This window comes from Emydura macquarii, unplaced genomic scaffold, assembly GCF_026122565.2.
Source record: "Emydura macquarii macquarii isolate MOO-44397 ecotype Brisbane River unplaced genomic scaffold, CSIRO-AGI_Emac_v2 contig_1876, whole genome shotgun sequence".
NCBI classification, from domain to species: Eukaryota; Metazoa; Chordata; order Testudines; family Chelidae; genus Emydura; species Emydura macquarii.
Genome location: NW_027132013.1, coordinates 31,167,987 through 31,176,234, shown reverse-complemented (window position 1 = coordinate 31,176,234; position 8,248 = coordinate 31,167,987). Strand labels below are relative to the sequence as shown.

Below are 8,248 nucleotides of genomic sequence, written 5' to 3'. Positions count from 1 at the left end.
CAATACGGATTTAAAAATCATATAGCAGGGGGAAAAGAATCATGCATAACAATGGTGTCCTCTGCAAATTAGATCCTTGTTGATATTAAAAGTATTGAAGCTTCTCTCTTCTGTTTCAAGATGCTGCTAGACCAGATTCCCTAGATGGAACAGCAGACTTGTTTTAGGTGATTGCTTATCTACTATAGGCTGGGCTGTGCACTCCACAGTGTTACTTATGTAATATGAATTGTTTCTTTGTGGTACATCTTCCACACTCGTTTCTCACACTCATTCTCACAAGTGTACCTTAAAGGCTTAGAAAACGGGAAAGGAAATAAAAAAGATATATCTATTATTTTGAAAAATCTCATGATTTTTAAGCCAATCTCATCTTTTTTGGGGCCTGACTTGTGACTTCTTGGAGTCAGCAATACTGCATTTTATAGCGATGTGAGGAGGGCTAGCTTCTATGGCTGTGGCTGCATGTGACTTTACCCTTTTGGAAGTCCTGGCCAGTTGCCCTTGACTTCCTTCCAAGGCTGTGCATTAATCAAAAATCTGTGAGTGCTGGAAACACCTGGCTATACTGGCAATGAGAATCTCAGAAATAAAGGACCTGATTTGAGAGTTTAACCTCACAACAGGGAAAACGGAAGACCAGTGTTGGCCAAATGAAAAATAACTGGTCCAGCTACGTAATGGGAGAAGGCCAGACACCTGGAGGAGGCTCTGCTACAGAATCTAGCACAGAGGCAACTAGTTGGATGTTTTCCAAGGCCCCCATCCAAAATTCTGAAATCTATGGAAGTCATAGCCATAGATTCCTATGGATTCTGGATTGACTTCTAAATGAACTAAATTTAACAAGTTGTAATGATACAGGGCCCAATCCTGCCCTACAATGATCCATTATTAAGCTTCACTTAACTTTAGTGTGAACTGTAGTTGATTAAGAAGCAAAACTGAAAACTAAGTGGCTAGTGAACTGTTTAGCTGCAGTGTTGGATAAAACGATTGTAAATATAAAGCTCTTGACTAAAACTGTATAATAACTAAATCACTTTCCTCAAACGCTGTAAATTTTTTTAAAAATGTTGTAATTGAAAATGTTACAAAATACCCTCTTAACATTATAGACTTGAAAGCAGACCAAGAGGATTTTCAAACTAGCTGGTTTACCTGTTTTTAAATGTTGCATTGGCACTGATGTCACAGTGACATTGTATGGTAACACAATGTGACACACCAAAAGTAGGACAAATCTTCTTCATTTAATATTAAAGTAATTTGACAAAACACGTAGCAAAATATGGTCCTGATCCTGCAAGCTGTTCCATACAGATGGGCCTTAGAACTGAGGCTCCATGCAGACAGAATGCATCCATTGTTGCAGAGAAGGTTGCAGGATCAGGGCCTACATTGATAGTTACTGTCTTCCTAGCATAACATGCACTGCTGTTTAAGATTTAGTCCCTGCATTCGTTCAGTAAGGCAAAAGTTCCTTCCCATATTGATGTGCGTTCTGTTGCCAGACTAGGTGATATGTCAGCTTTTCTCAGCAAAGTTAGCATTGTGAAGCTTATGATACAAAAAAACTAGAATTATATTTTCTAAATTAATTCCATGTTGTTTGGATTTCCCTCCTCTTCAGAATTCTTTTAATTCCACATGTAAGCCCCAGCCCTGCAAACATGCCAGTTGCCTCGCTGAGACTGAGTGCATTTGTGAAGCCACTCACATTCATAGTGTTTGCTTTGTACTCTTGTCCTCCAGGCTGCTCCTGGTACATTGAATTGTACCAAGAAGCCTTCCTATATTGGAAATCAACGAAGGCCCCCATCCTGCAACTACTAATAAAGCAGGTTGTGAAATTTGTCAAAAGCAAAAATGTTTTAGTTTAAATGGGTTTTTGTTGAAAAATCAAAATATTTTTTGTTTTTTTTTTACTAAAAACCTGTAACTTTTAAAAACAAAAATGGACATTTTTGTGAACATCTGTTTTTGTCAAAATAGCCATTTTGCTGGGGAAAAATTGTGATAGAATTTTTTGGCCAGTTCTAGTTTTGAACCAGAGCATTACTGAGTTTAAGGCCCAGATCCTGAAAGGTAAACTCCCACTGATTTCAAGGGAGAGAATTAAACCCCTTTTAGGGCATTCACCCTTACTTTTCCTTTAGGTTTTCTCACAAACTTGCTTTTTTAATTTAGGATTATTTGTTGTTGAATGGACAGCCTTGATACTTTTGCTTAACCTTCAGTGTTCAAACGACGAAGGGAAACCAGGGAACGATCAGCACTTTCTCCGATCAAAGGTTTCTGTGTTTCCTTCTTTCCAAGATCTCTCTCCCCATTCCATCTCGCATTCTCGTTTTCCTTGAATCCACGTTTTCAATCCTGGGCAAGCAGCATTAGTTATGATCATACTTCATTTTACACGATCTCTCAGAGGGAACTGCTGCCCCCCGCCTGCACTGGAAGTTGGTGGCGAGGAGGGTGCAGGATCAAAACGCTGCTCACTTGGGATCCTTCTTTGGACAGTCCCACACGTGAAGAAGCGAGCTCTGATTCACAATTCACCGCGGCTGGGGGGGGGGAAGGGGAAATGCGGTCTCGCGCTCTGGATTGGCTCGGCATCTGCACGTGAGGTTCCGCTCACGCCTCTGGGCTGACAGCTGGGTGGCCGCGCGGTCGCTGCTGCGGGCGGCTCACTGAGTGTGGGTGGGTTGGCGGGCGCGGGAGCCGGCCGGGAAGGGAGCGGCGCGCTCGAGCCCTGCCCCTTGGCTGGCAGCCGGAGTGCCAGCAGAGCGCGGGCGGCCCGGAGCCGGTCGGAGCGCGCAGCGCAGAGAGCAGCGGCAGGATCCGGGCGGAAAGGTAGGTCTGCCCCGCTGCAGCCGGGAGTTACACGCGGGCAGAGCGGGGCGGCGGCGGCTGCTGCAGTAGTTACGGGAGGCTTTGCTTTGCGGGTGGCAGCAGCCCGTGTCAGGCAGTCGAGCTGCCCTGAAGTTCCTATGGTGGAGAGGCTGCGGTTAGTGGCTGTCCCTCGCTGGTTTTGCTCCTCACCGGGAGGGTGTGTTGGGTTCGGACGCTGCCCGGCGATCTTCTCCCGCGAAGTGTAGAGAAGTAGCAGCGTGGGGTGAGCCCGCCGCCTCTGGAGCCCCCAACACGTGCAGATGGGGGAAGTGCTGGGGAGGTTGGGTGGCCCGCGCCGAGGTTCGGTGTCCCGGTGTAAACGCACTGCCTGGCTTCCCTTCGCGTCTTCGAGGAAAAGCCCGTCGTTACGTGCTGCGATCAGCCTCTGGCACGGGGAGAACTGCCTGGCACGGTGCTTTTTTTGGAGGGCCAGATCCGGCTCCGGTTGATGTCGGTGGCACAGCTCCCCTGGCCTGCGGTGGGGTCGGGGCGGGTTAGTTTGTCCGCATTCCTGGGTTGGCGTTTACTAGTGTAGCAAAAGTTAAATATTAATTACAGGCGGAGAGTTTGAATGGGCTTCTCGTGGCTGAATGCGGCGGGTGTGCAGTGGCTATGGTGTGGTGGTTCGCCTACTTAAACGGCATGGGGTGAGATTTTTGTGGGGGCCCGCTGGGGAAGGAGGGCACCCCAGCTGCGACTTTGCAACGGGCTGCACATCTTATGGAAATCAGGACAGAGTCGCCGGAGCTATTGGAGTAACCAAGATCCGAGTCTGACCCAGTCTTTCTACCCTTGGCCTCTCCACTCTTCTAAAGCTTTTAAAGCTGAGGGACCAGGAGAGCGAAAGAGAAGGCTCCTGTGGTCTTCACCTTCCTGCTTCCTTGTAGTCTTTCTGCTCAGTAGCTAAATAAGTCCCAGTCAGGTGCTTTTCCTATAGCAGAGAAGTGCTGTGAAATGTAGAGAGTGCTAGTAGGGAATTGTTCCAGAAATGATTGAGGTCTAGAAGTAGTCCTTTCCCCTCATCTCCAAGGGTGAGATTCTTAAAGGGATAAAGATCGGGATAAAAATAAGTATATGATGCCTTAAACTGCTTTGTGCATGTTACTTACAAAACACGTTAAAACAATACACTTGGTTGCAAATGTTACTTTTGTTCATCATTATGTTGCCTGTTTGCTGGTTTCCATTTCATCTACGGTGGACAGTCCACTGGATTTGCAAGCCTCACTTTTCTTTATAGCTAGCTTCAGTGTTTCTCCTGCACTAGAACAATAGTGCTGTTAAGATCCGAAACACTGCAATGGAATCTTTGCTTTAAAAAAAATTGAGTCCAGTTCTCCCATTCTGCTCCTTTCCCTCCTTTTGTTTCCTCTCAGAAGAAACAAACAGCCTATTTTTTATGGTTCAAATAATCTGAATGTCCCCTTTTAACCTCATTCTCTGTTAATACAGATGATTTTTGAGGAGTGCCTTCATTTTATCCTTTGTTTTTATTTTGAAGCAGTGGAGATGTTATCACTTTTTATTGCTTGAGCAGAACCAAAATTCAATACCCATTGCAACTTCACAAAGAAATACTTAAAAGATTCTCTCATCCTAGGCCATCTGACAGGAATAGTGCTGGCACCTCTTCAGATATTCTGCTGTTGGTATTCACCTGGAAGAATAGATTCTTCCATCTCCCCTTACTGAAATATTGGAGGATGGGCAGTGCATTACCTTGACTCTCCTCTGCTAGTCATATCTAATCAGGGCTGCAGCACACTGCTATGAAGGAGGTCACTAAAACCTACTATCTCTTTTTCTTCTCTTCTTTAGGTGTCACAGGAAAGAAACAGGCATAGAGGTTCCACCCAATTGGTGGAGCATTAAATTGGATGACTAAACAGCACTGGACATTTAGCAAGAGACAGTTTCTACAATTTTCCTGTGTCCTCTTAATTGCAGGGTTCTTTGTAGGTGTAGGCATCTATTCTAATACCATTTAATTACTATCCCCAAAAGAGAATAAATGTCCCTTTGAAGGCACAAACAGAAAAGAAACCTTTAACCATGTTGATATTCAAATGGAAAGCTTCTCCCCCTACCCCCCTTTGCCAAGACTGGATAATTTAACAGCTCCTTCAGCCAAAGGAGAAATGTGACCGGGGAGGGGGAAATGTCGAAGCCATTATCTCCAGGAAGTTTGTTTGTAGGACTTAATTCCTAGAGTTGTTGGTAGGTCTATTTGCCTCCTGGGCAAAGGTTCTTATCAGTAAAATGAAAGTTTTTGAGGCACTTACTCTGTTTGCATTCAGAGATAACATGATGATGTGTTCTGAAAAAGGCCCTAAGATAAGTAGGTTTTTCTTGTAGCTCAGACCCAGTTCAGCTTGTTTTCCTGTGAGGAGGTTCATGATTTTTCAGCAGTACATGTTGATTTGAAAACACAGGATGGCTTGAAAATAATTAGCCGTTTAGGGAGTTCTTGTGTGTTGGTTTGTTTTCTGGGATTTTTTTTTTTTAATTCTCTGTAATCTCCCATGACACTTCAAACTTTATATATTTTGGCCAGTTAAACTTTTAAAAGAGAAACAATCCCTGAGAAGTGTATGAATTCTGCATTCTTCGTTGTGTTTAATGTAACAAATGGGGGAGGGGAATGTACTTTGTCCCTGTGTGTCAGCACTCCACCCCCACTTCCCCAAAACACCAAACAAACATGCAAGGTTCATTTTGTACATGTTATATACATGTTCTCTAAATGGAGGAGAATAAACCCTGTTCGCTGATGAATCTAGATAGAATAACTATAATTACTATTCTCATTCTGATTGATTTTTTTTTTTGGGTGTATTCTGGAGCTATCTAAAGTAACGGTGGATTTCTTTCTCTCCCTTCCTTTCAGCTTTGGTGATTGCACTTCAGGCAGGAGTCTGTTTAAGGTTGTTCTCAGCAGTGTTGGGCACAAAAGTTTGCATCCCAGCTTTGATGTCTTTTTTCCTCTGGATTTGATGTAGAACAGCAGGTTGAAGGCTGTCAAAGTCTTGGTATCACATTAGCTGTATATTTCTGTAAATAGTGTTTGTGGAGAAAGCAAAGCCACCCAAGGGTTTCCTGAATCCACTTTTCCTAGTCTGGCTCAGCAGTGTTGTGGAGATTAAGTGGTGTGTGCGTTGAAACACTCGTATATCTTCCAATTATTTTGGGTCTTGAAGCTATACACTTTGGACAGTTTACAAATCCCCTTGTATGGTGGACTGCTGTACGCATGACCACATGGAGTCCATACAGGTTTATGTAAATAAGGCACTTTAACTCTTTTTGTGAATAGGCAAATAACTCAGATTTGGATACACAACCTGGGGGGGGGGGGGAACAACACCTTATCACTACTAATAAATTTCTCTGTTTTTATTTTGAAAACCTCTTCTAGGCATCTGTTTTCAAAGCACTGGTTTAGTTTTCTTTTAAATAGGTGTCATATTCCAAATAAATCCCCACAGCTCCTGAAGAGTAGAGCAAAATGGAAACAAACACTTACCACATACAATAATAATTCTTCCTGACATACAATAAATAATGCCACTGTGTAAAATAAGGGAACAAAAAGCTTAGAGTCCTGCCCTGAAGGATGCAGAGTCTCGTGCATAGGTCATGTAGACTTGAGGGCCTTCACAAAAAAGCCATGACTCCAATCCTTAGGAGTATCCCAGGTATGGTAATTCTTCTAGGGTGGGCTGCGTCCTGTTACTAACAGAAATCAGATACCTTGACAGTTAAGGTATTGATACAAATAAATCATTGTGGGGTTCCTGAACCCAGAATTTTGGGGTAACAGGAACTAGTTCTATAGGGTTTTTTGGACCTAAGATACCACAACAAAAATGACCATGGCTCTTCAGGAAGACAGGTACAATGTTTTGTTAAGGCTATATATAGCAGAAGTAAAATTGGGAAAGACATTTACTAGGCAATAATCACAGTGATAAGATTTGTGAAATAGGGTACTCGATGTAGAATGGACTATCCTTTCCCTCCTCCCCCTTGGCTCTTTGTTAAATGCAGGTATTTGAGCAATAACTTGTCCTTAAAGCCATCTATTAAAGTGTGTTTCCTTTCCTTTCTCTAATGTGTACTTGTTGCTGCAGGTCCAATTAACTTTTGGCGTAATGTTTGTTTGTGGTGGTCTAATTTTTCATGGTTGAGCATTAAGATAAAGTTCTGTTTTACCACATCTTAAGAAGGTTACTTCTATAGATGAACTTCTTCGTCATGTTTGCAGTGGTGTTTTAGCCGTGGTGGTCTCAGGATATGAGAAAGACACGATGGGTGAGGTAATATTGGACAAACTTTTGTTGGTAAAAGAGACAAGCTTTTGAGCTTACATAGGCCAGGACTCGTGAACTCCGGGTGGAATCTGGTCCTGCCATAACAATGGATGGCCAACTTGCAGTCATATCTTCACAGCTATGATGATTGATATGGCCTCCCGCCCTACAACATACCTTTCAAGATCCAGGGATTTGACATGTTCCGATAGGCATATGTGGTGTACCTCATCCAGTACTCCAACTACTACTATGTGGGTGAAACTAGACAATCACTATGCATAGAAAAATGATAAAAGACCAAATACCCTATCCTATCTAAAGGTTGATGCAAGGCGGCTTACGTTGATCTAATTACATCAGCTGGAGCCTTTCCTCTGGCCCTGGTGCTGCCAGTGCTGGGATGTGTGTGGGGTAGGAGGCGGCAGCTGTGAGCCTGTGCCCTGCTGACAGCTCGGGCTGTCAGTGCTGGGGTAACTGTCAGCAGCAGCGGGGGCCAGCTGTGAGCCCCATGTGGGACTGACAGGCTCCAGCTGTCTGTGCCCCACAATGCCCCACTTCAGTCAGTGGAAGTGGTCCTGCGGAGGATGTGGGTCACTGACAGAAGGCGCAAGTGTGGATGTGAACCACTGCTTTAACTACAGTGGTGGCTGTACGTTGACGTAATTTTGTACCATAGACAGGCCCTAAGTGGGCAAATACTTTTCATAACTACTCCGTATTTGGCCTCTCCATCCTTGTCCTCAAAGGAAGCCAGCACAACCTCTTCAAAAGACAAGACTGGGTGCTTTAACTCTACTAGACCCCAAAAATTATGGACAGACTAGAGATACTGGTTTTGTCTCATTACAAGAGTCTGTAACCCATTAACTCTTTGTTCTGTGACTGTAGAGATGTTAATTGCCCACTTCATTTTGAATGGTTTCCTGCAATGTGTGTTTATTCCATATGTTTAACCATCTGTCCACCTTGTATTTAGCTGTGACACCGTGACCTGACCTTTTCCCAGACCTGAAGAAGAGTGCTGTGTAGCTTGAAACCTTTCT

General features: G+C 43.9%; 1 protein-coding gene across 1 annotated transcript in view; it reads left to right on the top strand.

Moving 5' to 3' along the window:
• The first annotated feature begins 2,660 nt into the window (after positions 1-2,660).
• The window catches only part of STXBP6 (syntaxin binding protein 6), a 222,573-nt gene continuing 216,985 nt past the window's right edge, over positions 2,661-8,248 (top strand). Inside the window, exon 1 of the mRNA XM_067558075.1 lies at positions 2,661-2,853. The gene's annotated coding sequence lies outside the window, so the exon portion shown is untranslated. The remainder of the gene's footprint in view (positions 2,854-8,248) is intronic.